Source organism: Psammomys obesus, unplaced genomic scaffold (assembly GCF_907164565.1).
Source record: "Psammomys obesus unplaced genomic scaffold, mPsaObe1.curated_primary_1811, whole genome shotgun sequence".
Lineage (NCBI taxonomy): Eukaryota > Metazoa > Chordata > Mammalia > Rodentia > Muridae > Psammomys > Psammomys obesus.
The window spans coordinates 39,714,000-39,727,443 of NW_026596040.1; positions in this window are offsets into that span (position 1 = coordinate 39,714,000).

Below are 13,444 nucleotides of genomic sequence, written 5' to 3' on the forward strand. Positions count from 1 at the left end.
GATAGGCAAAAGCAAAGTTGTTACCTACCAGTATACTTTAGGAGACAGATAAGTTTATAGATTTGACAGTGTTATAAAAGTAATGCTGACTACCTAAGAATATTGACAGCACCCAAACTGGTGTAATTTAAAGACATATCAGCTCACCATTTGCTGTCACCGTAGCTGGAATTCTCTCATCTTGCTCTTCTTCCTGGTTTCTACTCATTTCAGTTCACAAGTTGTTTGCTTTCCAGAGCTTCCTCTGACTTCAACAGCAGCTGTCCAATGCCCTTTTCTATTTATTTCTAGGTGGTATAGTGGTCTGTTTGTAGAAAACTATGATCACAGGTGTGACTTTCACACACACACACACACACACACACACACACACACACACACGTGCTCATGTTAATCTGTCTTGTCCTGTAAATTCTGTGACAACTTGTTCTTTTCTTGTGTGATAAGAGTTATCATATTATGTTTCCAGAACCACTGTAGAACAGCAGTAGCTTGTTGGTCTGTCTTTACTAGGTGTCTGATCCTGTTTGTCACTGTCTCTTGAAAAGGCAAAAATTCTACTGGGACTATTTACTTAGTGGTGTGTTTAGAAGACAAGAGGCGGCACTAAATAGGGATTCAGAGTTGTCTCTACCATATTCCCAGTGTGACAACATGCTGGAAAGTTTTAAAGTTTTGAGCAGCAGACATTCTTCTGTGGGTCAGTCTGAACCTGGAGTGGTGGCATGTTGCACTCTGCTCCCAGACTCTCAAGAGCCTCCCTTAAGAAGTGCTCCAAGTTGAGGTACTTTTGGGAACAGTGCCTACTTTTCCCTCTTTTGACCATCATCATGCATTTCAGCTTTTAAATGTCCTGCCAAGTTTTGTAGTGAAATAGCCTGTTAAACTTTGTTTAACCTTGCTCTTTCTGAAATAATTTGATCTCAGAATTCATTTGGTGCATATTACCAGTTGTAATTATGTGGACCTAGGATTCTGTGGAAATGGTTTAGAAAAGACTGGCCTGGTCTCTTTTGTGGAGCTCATGAGCATGACACTGCACCCATATCTGGGGCTCAAGACTCCTTTTCACTCTAACCAACTTCTATCCTGAGCGCTTTGTAGAGAGCAGCACAGCAGCTGGCATGATTTCCAGAGTCAGCTTCGGGTTTTGGCTGCCACCAAACTTTCCCAAGCTCCTTTTCACAGAAAAAAACAATCTATAATCTCAAGGATTCTGTACATGAAAAATAAAATAAAAGAGATAATATTATTTTAATGGAATTATTTTTAGTTTTGTAGGCAATGATAAGAAAATAAAAACATGTGACAACCAAGATCCAATGATAGAGATACTGATAATTAGATATTAGAATTATTGGAAATCAGGACAAATAGCTAGGAAGAGGCAAATAGGCAGATGAAATCTAGGAGATGAAGTTGGAAGGAGCAATTGACACACGTAGAAGAATGGGTAAAACAACACCAAACAAAACAAGTGAACCTATATTCAATAAATAAATGATTCCAGGTATAAAACATAATGATAACTCTACCATTGGTGTAGTTTTAAACTGGGACTAGGTATATATCTGTGGCAAAATTGTTCTGCTGTTACTTAGCCAGAAGTTACGGAAGTATGAAGTGCACACAGAGATCAGACAATATGCATGTTTCCGGAGATGTATGCCTGAACTAATCATCAGCAGGCCCGAGAAACTCGGAGTTCCAGCTCTGCTGTTTATTAGACTCTAGAGAGGCCACTTCTTCCCTTACCACATCAGGATTCCATAGAAGACCACTCTAGGAGACCTCACAGCCGGTACTGACTATAGCAGCAGGTAGACAACAGGTTGTCCTTGCCTCTTCTGAGGTTGGGACAAGAATTAGAAATGATCAAAATGAAAGCTTGATAAAGTTCAGAAACAATGAAGCAAGCATTAATGAGGCCAAGATCTGTTCAGTCTTTTGTGCACTGGAATACTCTGCACATGTAAATATATTCATTGAACACTTAATCTAAAACCAAAGTGAAAATCACCTCCCTATGGGTTTGAAGACAGAAAAGGGAGGGGTTGGCTTTGGCTATTCCATAGCCTTAGACAGGGCAGTCACATCCCCGTTTCAATTTCCCAGATTCTCTTGCCAGCAAAGGACTGCTGGAGAAAATAAAGTGTTCCCATTAAATCTTTATAAGTTACAAAGGGATTTGGTGCATTATCAAAGCCTCGTCAGTGGCTTTTTAAATGGTAGATGAGGTTATCCGTTGCATGTTTTATAAAGTTATCTCGTTTGCATTAAATATGTATTGTGTGTATTCTGTTATTTCACACCAACTACTTGATGGTGCCAGTAATTTTGCCTACTCTCCCTCAGGTCCCATCTTCTGTCCCTCCCGAACAGTACACAGCTCCCTCTGGGTTCCAGAGAAAATTGGGCAGCTCTACAGTCAAAATGATGTGTTTCCCAAGTCTCCTTTTTAAGGAGGCTTTATCAGGTTTAATTAGACAGCTGCCATCTCCTGTGGCTTGAAGTATATATTTAAGGAGAGAAACATGAGCTGTCCTCCGTGAAATGAAAAACAATGTCATCATGGCTATCTCTCCAGTGCTTTGCTGGCCCTCTACCCATAGTCTAGATACATGTTGAAACTCCTTTCAGGGCTCTGTAGAGAGTGTCTCATCAAAAATGCACAAATTGTGTTAGCTTTGATGGCTGTGTTTTCATAGCAAAATGCCTAAAATGCATTGAAGACTTTTGGAAGGAAATATCTTGGCACAGAGTAGACTGATTACTGTTCTCTGGAGTATGAGGGAAATTTAACCCCCAAAAGGCTTTGCCAGACACAGTTTGTACTCCTGCTTTCAGTCCTGGTCTTAAACACTGCCCTAGGATGTCAAATCCTTAAGAAAAGAAGGTAGAGAGTAGAGGGAGAAAAGACAAAGCAGAGAAAGATGGAGAAAAAGAAGCTGCACAGGAACTGGAAATTTGCCATCCAATAACCAGCCACTGCAAGTGGTGGCTTTCCCCCGCTCAGCTACAGTGACTCATTGCCTCCCTTTTTTTTTTTTTTTCTTTTTCTTCTACATTGTCCTTGATGTCTGTAAACTGCTTTTAGATCATTAGTTTCATTTCCTATTCCTTTGATAAAATACCATGACAGAAGCAACTTAAGAAAGAAAGGCTTCATTTGGCTCACAATCCCAGGTCATAGACCATTATTGCAGGGATATCAAGATGGCAGGAAGAAACTCAAAGCAATCAGTCAGATCCTCAGTTAAGAAAAGAAAGAGAACAGATGTGTGCATGCTAGGTCTTAGCTCCAGCTCTTCTTTTTTTTAAATTTTTATTAATTACATTTTATTCACTTTGTATCCCCCCTGCAGCTTCCTCTCTTCTCCCCTCCCAATACTACTGTCCCTCCCCCTTCTCCACCCATGCCCCTCCCCAATTCCACTGATAGGGGAGGTCTTCCTCTCCTTCCTTCTGATACTAGTCTATCAGGTCTCATCAGGACTGGCCGCATTGTCTTCCTCTGTGGCCTGGTAAGGCTGCTCCCCTGTCAAGGGGAGGTGATCAAAGAGCAGGCCAAACAGTTCATGTCAGAGACATTCCCTGTTCCCATTACTATGGAACCCACTTGGACACTGAACTTTCATGGACTACATCTGTGCAGGAGTTCTAGGTTATATCCATGAATGGTCCTTGGTTGGAGTATCAGTCTCAGAAAAGACCCCTGTGCCCAAATATTTTGCTTCTGTTGCTCTCTTTGTGGAGCTCCTGATCTCTCCAGGTCTTACTATCTTCCCCTTCTTTCATAAGATTCCCTGCACTCTGCCCGACATCTGACTATAAGTCTCATCATCTGCCTTGATACCCTGCAGGGTAGAGTCTTTCAGAGGCCCTATGTGGCAGGCTACTGTCCTGTTCCCTGTTTTCTCCCTCTTCTGATGTCCATCCTCTTTGCCTTTCTGAATGGTGATTGAGCATCTTAGCCAGAGTCCTTCTTGTTGATTAGTTTCTTTAGGTATACAGATTTTAGTATGTTTATCCTATATTGTATGTCTAATATCCACTTATGAGTGAGTATATGCCCTGTGTGTCTTTCTGCTTCTGGGATACCTCACTCAGGATGATCTTTTTCAGTTCCTACCATTTGTCTGAAAATTTCATGATTTCCTTGTTTTTTTATTGCTGAGTAATGTTCTTATCTCTTCATTTTTCATCCCAGAACTCAGCTCATGAAATGATGTTGTTCACCTTAATAAAAAGAAAAAAATCCCTCATAGGCATGCCCCCAGACCTACCTATTCTAGGCTAGAAAATTTCTTGAGACTGCCTTTCTAGATGATTCCAGGTGATGTCAAGTTGATAGTTAAAACCAACCATCACATGGATATCTCTAGATCCAAATGTTGAGCTGTGAATTGTACAAGGGCCTACCTGGCAGCTTTGCTCATTCAAGTACTGGTACCTGATAGCAACGTCTCCATCAACATCGCTATTTAAAGTTTTAATTTGTTTTGATATTTTTTCCATTTACATTTAGAAACAAATTTCAGCAAGACAAATTCTAATTGTGCTTTCATTTAGTTTATATTCTTCCAACAATATAACAAGGGAAGAAAGGATGAGGAAGAGAAAGAATGGGAGTATGAAGAAAGGAGAGGAGTAGGGGAGGGAACCATTCCTACTTCCAGGAGTCTCCAATATCCTCTAAGGAGTGGTTTTAGCTAGGCCACAGAGGAGGACAGTGCAGCCAATTCTGGGGAGACCTGATAAGCTAAGGTCAGATGGAAGGGGAGGAGGACCTCCTCTATCAGTGGACTTAGAGAGGGGCATAGAAGGAGACAAGGGAAGGAGGGTGGAATTGGGAGGGAATGGGGGAAGGGGCTACAGCTAGGATACAAAGTAAGTAATCTCTAATTAATATAAAAATAAAAATAATTAAAATACCAAAAAAGTGTATATTTTTTTAAATTTCTGAACCTTCCCACTTCCCCTCTGAAGGAGGAAAAATCCTCTCCTGTACCTCAGAAAACACCTGCAAACTAGTTTTTCTTTCCTAAGACTTTCATCATTCTCCTAAGTCTTGGCTTTCTTCCTTGGCAATTTGCATAGAATTCCATGCATCCATGAAGCCAGGAAGTAGCAATTAGGCCTTGATGATACTCAAAATCCAAGTAGTTAAATTGTGTGCAGCAAGAGAATGGAACCTAGAATGTTTTTGACTTAAGATAAATGAGAAATAAATGAGCAGAAAATTATCATTAAATGCATACAGGTAGTAATTTGGGTAAGTCTGATGTGTCATTCAGTAGAGTAAATTTTGCATGAAAATATCACATCTAGTCTTTTACATCTTCTGAGGACTTGTGCTACATAAACACACATGAATTTAGGTTCAGTATCCATGAGCACACTATTTAATCACTTCTAGGGCTCTTTGTTCTCTTTAACATCAGGGGTGCAGATTGAGTGACCATTTGGTCAAATTTCTTTGATCTCAAACACTTAGAATAAGTAATCAGTTGTTTCTTTAAAAACAGAAATGGAATCACTTGCTTTCTCTGCGGGCGGTAATAAGTGGTGCGTGTAAACAGGGCAGAGTGGTGGTAGCATATATGACCAGGTCAGTAGGTGGGAACTTTCGTTCTGTCCATAGCTGAATTAGTGTGGAGTGTGATGATCCATGAAATTGTAAAACATGTACATGTATTTTCTTCATTGCTTTGAGAGAAAGAGAACAGAGAGGTGTCATTTGGTGTCTGCTGAGGGGTGGCTTCCGTGCTTCATGTCACTGCTCTGCAAGCATGTGCTATGAACAAGTGAAACCACTGCACTCTTTTCACAACAGTAGTCTCCTGACTTCTTGGGTTGCTACAGGTAGGTGTTCTCTAGGCGTTCTGAATCACTAAGAAGATCTCTATCTCTGCTGCAGAACATCCTTGTACCCTTCCAGAGCAGACCAATCTCATGCCCACAGTCCATTATGCAGCATCCGCGCTGAAGAGGAAGATGAGTGAATCTCCTAAGCAAAAAAAAAAGAACAAATAGACTAGGATCAGAAGGAAGTAAAAGAAGACCTCCCCTATCAGTGGACTTGGGGAGGGGCATGAGTGGAGAAGGGGAAGGAAGGGAAGGATTGAGAGGGGAGGAAGGAGGGAACTAAAAGGGAATACAAAGTGAATAAGTGTAATTAATAAAAAATGTTTAAAAAAGGAAAAAAAAAACTGTAGCCTTTCTGTGACTGGTCCATGCTACTCCATGCTCTTCAACTGTTCTAAAGCCTCTCTGTTTACTTGGTACTGCCAGTTGTGGGTTGGATTTTAAATATCTTCTGAATATCCATGCACTAAAAAACTAGTTTTCAAAATGGTAGATTGGGAGGAGGAAGGAACTTCAAGAGTCCCAGTGAAGCCGTTCAGGGCACTGTAAGTGTGCTCTTTTTTATTTTTAACTTTTTTTAAAATTTTTTATTAATTACACTTTATTCATTTTGTATCCCCCCATAAGCCCCTTTTCCTCCTCCCCTCTTGATCCCATCCTCCCTCCCATTTCTGCATGCATGCCCCTCCCCAAGCCCACTGATAGGGGAGGTTCTCCTCTCCTTTCTGATCTTAGTCTATCAGTTCTCCTCAAAAGGTAAGTGTGCTCTTAAAGTGGTAGTGAAGCCCAGCTCTCCCACCTTACTTTTTCACTTCCTAACCAGAGGGTGGATAATTTTGCTTAGCTGTGAGCTCTTGCCACAACGAACTACCAACAACTAATCATGGCCTGACACTTCTAAAACTATGATCCCAGATAAGCAAAATGAAGTGTAGTTTTTCATCAACTGTTTCTGGCCTCCAGTGTAATAATGGAAGGGTGCCTGTCACAGCAGTCTTCCTTCTGCTTTAGATGAGAAGCCAGACAAGAACCTGCTTGACATTCCTTCTGTCTACTCATGGTTTCCCTTCCTTCTCTTGAGTTTTGAGCCATCTAGGTGAGAGGACTGAGTTGTATGTATAACAAGTTCCACTCATTTTCATTTTCAGAAAACAGCCTGATCACAGATGGGCTTGCTGCACCTGTCTGTGATCCTTCTCACTGTACTGCACATGCCTTCTTGACTTGATGAGCGATGGAGAAAATATTCTCTACACTTTCCAAGAAATTTGATGGTCTAAGATTTCCAGGCAGAGCTTCTTAGAATCCACCAGGATGACTTACACCCAGTCACTCTGGGTCATCAAACTGTGTACAACAATACCGTGAGAATTACATAAATAATAGCATGGTAAATGATAATAAGGAATACATAAGTGACATGAAGAATCAGTAGATTTCAGACTATGGAAAAATCACTATCGTCATGATGAAAATCCTGGCAGTTGTTTAAATTTAACAAAGGCAATGTAAATATTCATATATTATAAAACCAAATTAAAAATAGTGAAATTAAAAAATATTCATATTTCTTTATTTCAATAATGAATTCAAAATACTAAATGTTAATTAATGCTGGTACTGTAATTCTTGGAAAATATACACCTCTCAAAAGCATTTCTCCTGTGGGAAGCAGGTGTCCCACACTAGACTCAGGGCAGGGCTAAGTTCACGATGGAAGCACACAGATGGTGTAGGGTTGCGTTTGTTTAATCAGAGAGTTAAACAAGCTGTCAGTGCATTGTGGCTGAGGATATCAGAGATGATGGGTTTTTCTAAACCCTGGGCACAAGGCAGAACTCTTCTCAGAAGTGAGCTCTGAACATGGCCTCATGGTCCAGCCAGAGTCGGTGGGTTAGGTGTCTTTCAGGCTTTGTCCTTGGATCTCCAGTCTCTATTGGAGAGAATAGGATACTGAGCATGTGAGCCTTCTTAGCTTTTACGCCCCTCAGTCCCATCAGGTGTGTTATTTCTATGATTTTGAAATTGTTTTCCTGATAATAGAAACAGTTTTTCTACTAACTCTATGTCTGCTAATTCTAATATACATGCATTTATTAGGTGATTAATTGCTAAGTAATACAGATTCTTAGACTTATTTTCCTGACTGGCTTCCCTCTCCTAGTATCACAATAGCTCCACAATTTCTTTCTTTTTGTTATTTTAGATTCATTTGCTTTACCTCGTGTTTATGAATGTTTTGTCTGTATGCATATATTTGTACCACATACATTTCTGCTGGATCTGCTGGAACTGAGGTTATGGATGGTTGTGAGTCACCACGTGAGTGCTGGGAGTCGAGCCCAGGTCTTCTGCAAGAGCAGCATGTAATCCTAACTTCAGAGCCATCTCTCCACAATTTTTATATTCATTTGGATTTCAATATAATTCAACATATTGTTTTCATTTTCACAAATCTAAGGGCCAGGGGAATGGTTCATGTTGGTTAAAGGTGTTTACTAATGACCAAAAACCAGAACTGTGAAGAAAGTAATCAATTGAAAATATGATAATAAATTACAAAAAGAAAAGGTAACAAAAGAGAAGAAGAACAAATCTAAAACATTAAATTAGAAAGCGAACCTCAGACATTGTATTATTGGTGAACTCAGTTTATCAGGTGAAATATGTTCTACCAGCTACTGTTTTCTCATCTATGTAATAATAAATTCAGAAAAGTTTAATATTGACAATCAGAAATGCTGTATCATACAAATTATAAAAAATGACCTAGTTGAAGCTATGGTAACATCAAGTAAAATAGTAGTTTTTCATATTTTATAATACAAATGTTTTAAATAATGCATGTTTACATTTTTCTGGGTTATAAAGTAAACAAACAAAAGCATTTTGAAATGAATAGGATTACAAGCTGTGGTCCTAAAACTCCAGAAGGAAAAGTAATAAAAATAATGTAATCAATAAAAAAAAAAGCAAGGAGGTGATGAAAGAGCCAAGAAAAGGAAAACAACAAATTAACAAAACAAAATAAGAGATAAAATACATTCATTCTAAGGCATGAAATGAATCCAGATATATTAAAATAGCTCAGAAAATAGCATAGACATTGATTTGTTCAAAGGTAAAAACTAAAATAGCTCAAGACTTGTAAAAATCCTAAACAAAGAAATTAAGTAGGGGGAAAAGTGAGGCCCATATACCAGATGGGTATTAACAAAGCAGTAAATACTTGAATCCCTCTCTCAACCTTTTTACCATAATTTCCCATTGTCTTAGTTAGGATTACTATTGCTGTGATGAAATACCATGACCAAAGTAAGCTGGGGAGGGAAGGGTTTATTTGGCTTACACTTCCACATCACTGTTCATTGTTGAAGGGAGTTATGACAGAAACTCAAACAGAGCAGGACCCTGGAGGCAGGAGCTGATGCAGAGGCCATTGAGGGATGCTGCTTTCTGGCTTGCTCCCCATGGCATGCTCAGCCTGTTTTCTTATAGAAGCCAGGACCACCCAGCCCTTGGGTGGCCCAACCCACAATGGGCTGAGCCCTCTCATATCAATCACCAATTAAGAAAATGCAGACAGGCTTGCCCATAGCCCAATCTTACAGAGGCATTTTCTCAATTAAAGTCTCCTCCTCTCTGATGACTCTAACTTGTATCAAGTTGTCATAAAACTACACACAACACCATTATAAGTACAAATGGAAAATCTAATTAATCAAATTGCATTGAGCAAAATGTTTAGAAATTGATTAACCAGACATCCCTAAGCATGTGGAAACCTCAATTCTCAGAGCCAAGTATCTTGTGTGTATGAGAAAATTCCCTGTACTTCATTGAGAAAAACGTTTGTGTATCCTTAGTTTGTCTCTACGGAGGAATCTGTGTCTCTTGGGGATTTCTCCTTGGATGCTTCTCTAGTGCTGAGGGTGACAGAGTGACGTGATTCACATCCATTACCACTTGTTTAGTAAGTATTTGGAACTACTCTCATCAAAGATTTTTACTACTGTTTCAAACCCAGCCTGCATAAGAACATATGATAAACTTTCTAAAACTGGTCTTTTTTTAAGAAGTAAAAAGTGGATTTATTCCTTTTTTCTGTCATTTATAAACATTACTCAATTGTGAAACTCTTCAGGCTCTGAGACACCCTCATTGTACAGATTCTTTTGTATGACTTTTCACCTTAGGCTAGTGATAACTTTTTTAAACTTTGTTTATTTTTACATGAGGTGGGGAAATAATAATACTGCATTTATTATCTGAAGATATATGTAACTTCTGAAAAAATATATGCAAATAAGAAAAATTTTGTTGAGTGCAGGAGATCCTTCAGAGTGTATCTTGCTGCTACCATGCCCTATCCTTAAAGTCAATGGAAGCTACAACAACCTAATCCAGAAGGAATGACAAAAAGCAAAGACCCTTCAGGAATGTGTCTCTCTTGTGGGAAAATGACCGAGATCTGTTGAGGTACTTGATGAGGGTGGAGGAGTACAGAATGAGTAGTCGAGGAAGGTAATTATAAATACCAGCTAAGGCCCCGTGAGCATGAGCATTATAATTGACCCTCCTAACTGTTATTCCTGTCTTAGCCTGTTGGCTTATGGGCATCAGAAGCCCAAAGAGGCTATGGGGGAGGGGAGTCTGAGCCTTGAAGTGTTTGTTCTTTATCTTAGCAGGAACCAAGACTTCTAGGCCAGCAGAACTGGATAACTAGTGGAGATAGCAAGTCAAGCTATTTCCTTTTTCATACCTTGATTCCTCGACCCATGGATCCTGGCTATGGGAGAAACCATGCCATATATTGGGTACTGATTCAAAATATAGTCTGCCTTTTGGAGAGGCCTGCCTCAGCCCTCCAGGCTGCTGCCACCTAATTCAAAAGGCTGTTTTATTTTTCTATTAGGCCAGAAGTTTCAGGATGGAGAGGAATATGGTTAAGACCAGTGGACTCCGTGATCATGGGCCCACTATCACACTTCTTTAACTGTGAAGTGGGTTCCTTGATCAGAAGCAACTGAGAAATGCCATGATGACAAACAAGGCATTCTGTAAGTCCACAGGTGGTGGTTTGGGCAGAAGCGTTACATGCAGGAAAGGCAAATCCATAACCACAATAAGTATCTGCTCCAGAAAGGACAAACCACTGTCCTTTCCATGGAGGAAGTGGTTCAATGCTGGTCACCATGGGAAATGATGTTGTATCTGGGGCTTGGTATTGGTCTCTGTTTTTGACACTCAGCATCAGCTACAGCCAGGTAAACCTTGGTGAGCAGAAGTCCATGCTGTCAAGCCCATGCGTAATTTCCATCTCTGTCACCATGGTTACTTTGTTTATGGTCCCATTGGGCAATTACAAAGATAACTGGGGAAAGAGGCTGACTGTCCACAGAACAGGGCATCCTAACTACTTGATTATTGACTACCTCCTCAACTGAAGTCACCTTTTGACGAGCATTTACAGAGGACACAAGTACCTTCACATCCTTTACCCATGTGGAAAGATCTATCCACCTTCTTCTTCCTCTGATGTCTTTCTCACTAATATTCCAATCAAGCTTTTTCATACCCCTTGAGCAACAAGCCAATCCTTTGGCTATAGTTTGTGAATCAGTGGACAATCACATATCTGGCCGTTTCTCCTTCCAAACAAAATGTATGACCATATGTACTGCCTGAAGTTCTGCCCACTGTGAAGATTTTTCCTTTGTTGGTTTCCTACAAAGCTTTCACAGAAATTCTGGGACTGTTCTAATGCTACAGCTGTCCACTTCTAAATGGTGTCTGCATAATGTGAAGAACCATCAGTGAACCAGGCCCTTCTTTTCTCTTCCTCGGTCAACCAGTCATAGGGCATACCTATAAGGCTAAGGGTATGCTGGGCTGCAGATGATACTGTAAGAGGAGCAGAAAGCACAGTCATTTGAGCAACTTTTTCATGTAACTTACCTGTGCCTTCAGGACTTTATTGGGCCCAATCACTTCTATTTGATAAATGCACATCCTATTTATGACTTGGTGAGTCCAATAACACCTAGCTGATCTTACAGGAAGCTCAGGTCACATGGTAGCTTAGTGGCTCATTGTAAATGTTCAGTATCCACTAAGGACCAACAGCAGTCCAAGAGCTGTTTTCCAAAGGAAGACTAGTTTTCTATAAATGATGGAAGAGCCTTGTTTCCAAATCCCAAACATTCCCCCCCATTTACCAACAGGGGACTGACAAAGGCTCAAAACAGTATCCTTATCTGCCGCTGTCACATCAAGTACCATCAGGTCTGCTGGATCATATGTTCCAAGTGGTAGAGTAGCCTGCACGGCAGCCTGGACCTGTGGCAAAGCCTTTCTTCATGTTCTGGCCTCCACTCAAAGCTAGCAGCTTTCTTTGTCACTTAGTATATAGACCAAAATAACACACCCAAGTGAGGAATGTACTATCTCTAGAATCCAAATAGACCCATCAAACTTGTGCTTCCCTTTTTTTTTTTTTTTTTTTTTTGTGGTGGGAAGGGCCAGATCAATAACTTGTTCTTCACCCTAGAAGGAATATTATCTCTGTGTGTCCAGTACCAATAGACTTCTAAGAGTTTGACTGAGGTAGAAGGCCCTTGAATTTGTTTGGATTTATTTCCTGTTCTCTGACGAACGTATGTGTTACCAATAATTCCAACGTGGTTGCTATCTCGATCACTTGAACAAATCATCATAATATCAATATAGGGAACCAAAGTACTATTTTGTCAAACTAAGTTATGACATAGGCCTGGAGTGTTAATACATTCTTGAGGTAGAACTGCAAAGGTATACACTGGGCTTTCCAACTAAAAGCAAATTGTTTCTGGTGGTCTTTATAGACAGACACTGAGAAAAGGGCATTTGTTAGATCAATACCTGCATACCATGTAGCAAGAGGTCTGTTAACCTACTCAGAAAAGGACAGCACATCTGGTATAGCAGCTGCAATTGGAGCCACGACTTAACTGAGTTTTATTTCTTATTATTTATGATTTATTTTTGAAGAGGCTGTCTTCTCTCCACTGTACATTTTTTGGATATCTTCACCAAAAAAATCGAGTGGCTTTAGCTGCATAGGACTGTTTCTGGGTACTCTTCTCTATTTCTTTGATATGTGTACCTAGTTCCTGTGAGAGTACCATGCTGATTTATTTGTTATAGTTTTGTAAAACAAATTGAAATCTGGTAAGGTGATTCATTTGATTGACTTTTTTTTCTTAATGTTGTTTGACATTCCAGAGTTTTCTATGTTTTCCTATGAATTTTAAGATGAGTTTTCCAATTTCTGTGAAAAATATCATTGAATTGGTAAGATATTGAGTATTATAGCCATTTTCACAGCTAATAATTCTTCTACTCTATAATAATGGGGTGGGGATCCTTCCATCATCCAGTATCTTCTCCATTTTCTTTCTTCAGCATCTTAAAAGTTTCACTGTAGAGATATTTAACTTCCTTGATTAAGTTTAGATTGGGTTTTTTTTTTCTTTTAACATTGTTAATGAGACTTAAAAATTTGTTTCTCAGCATGCTGTTTGGATATGGTGATTTA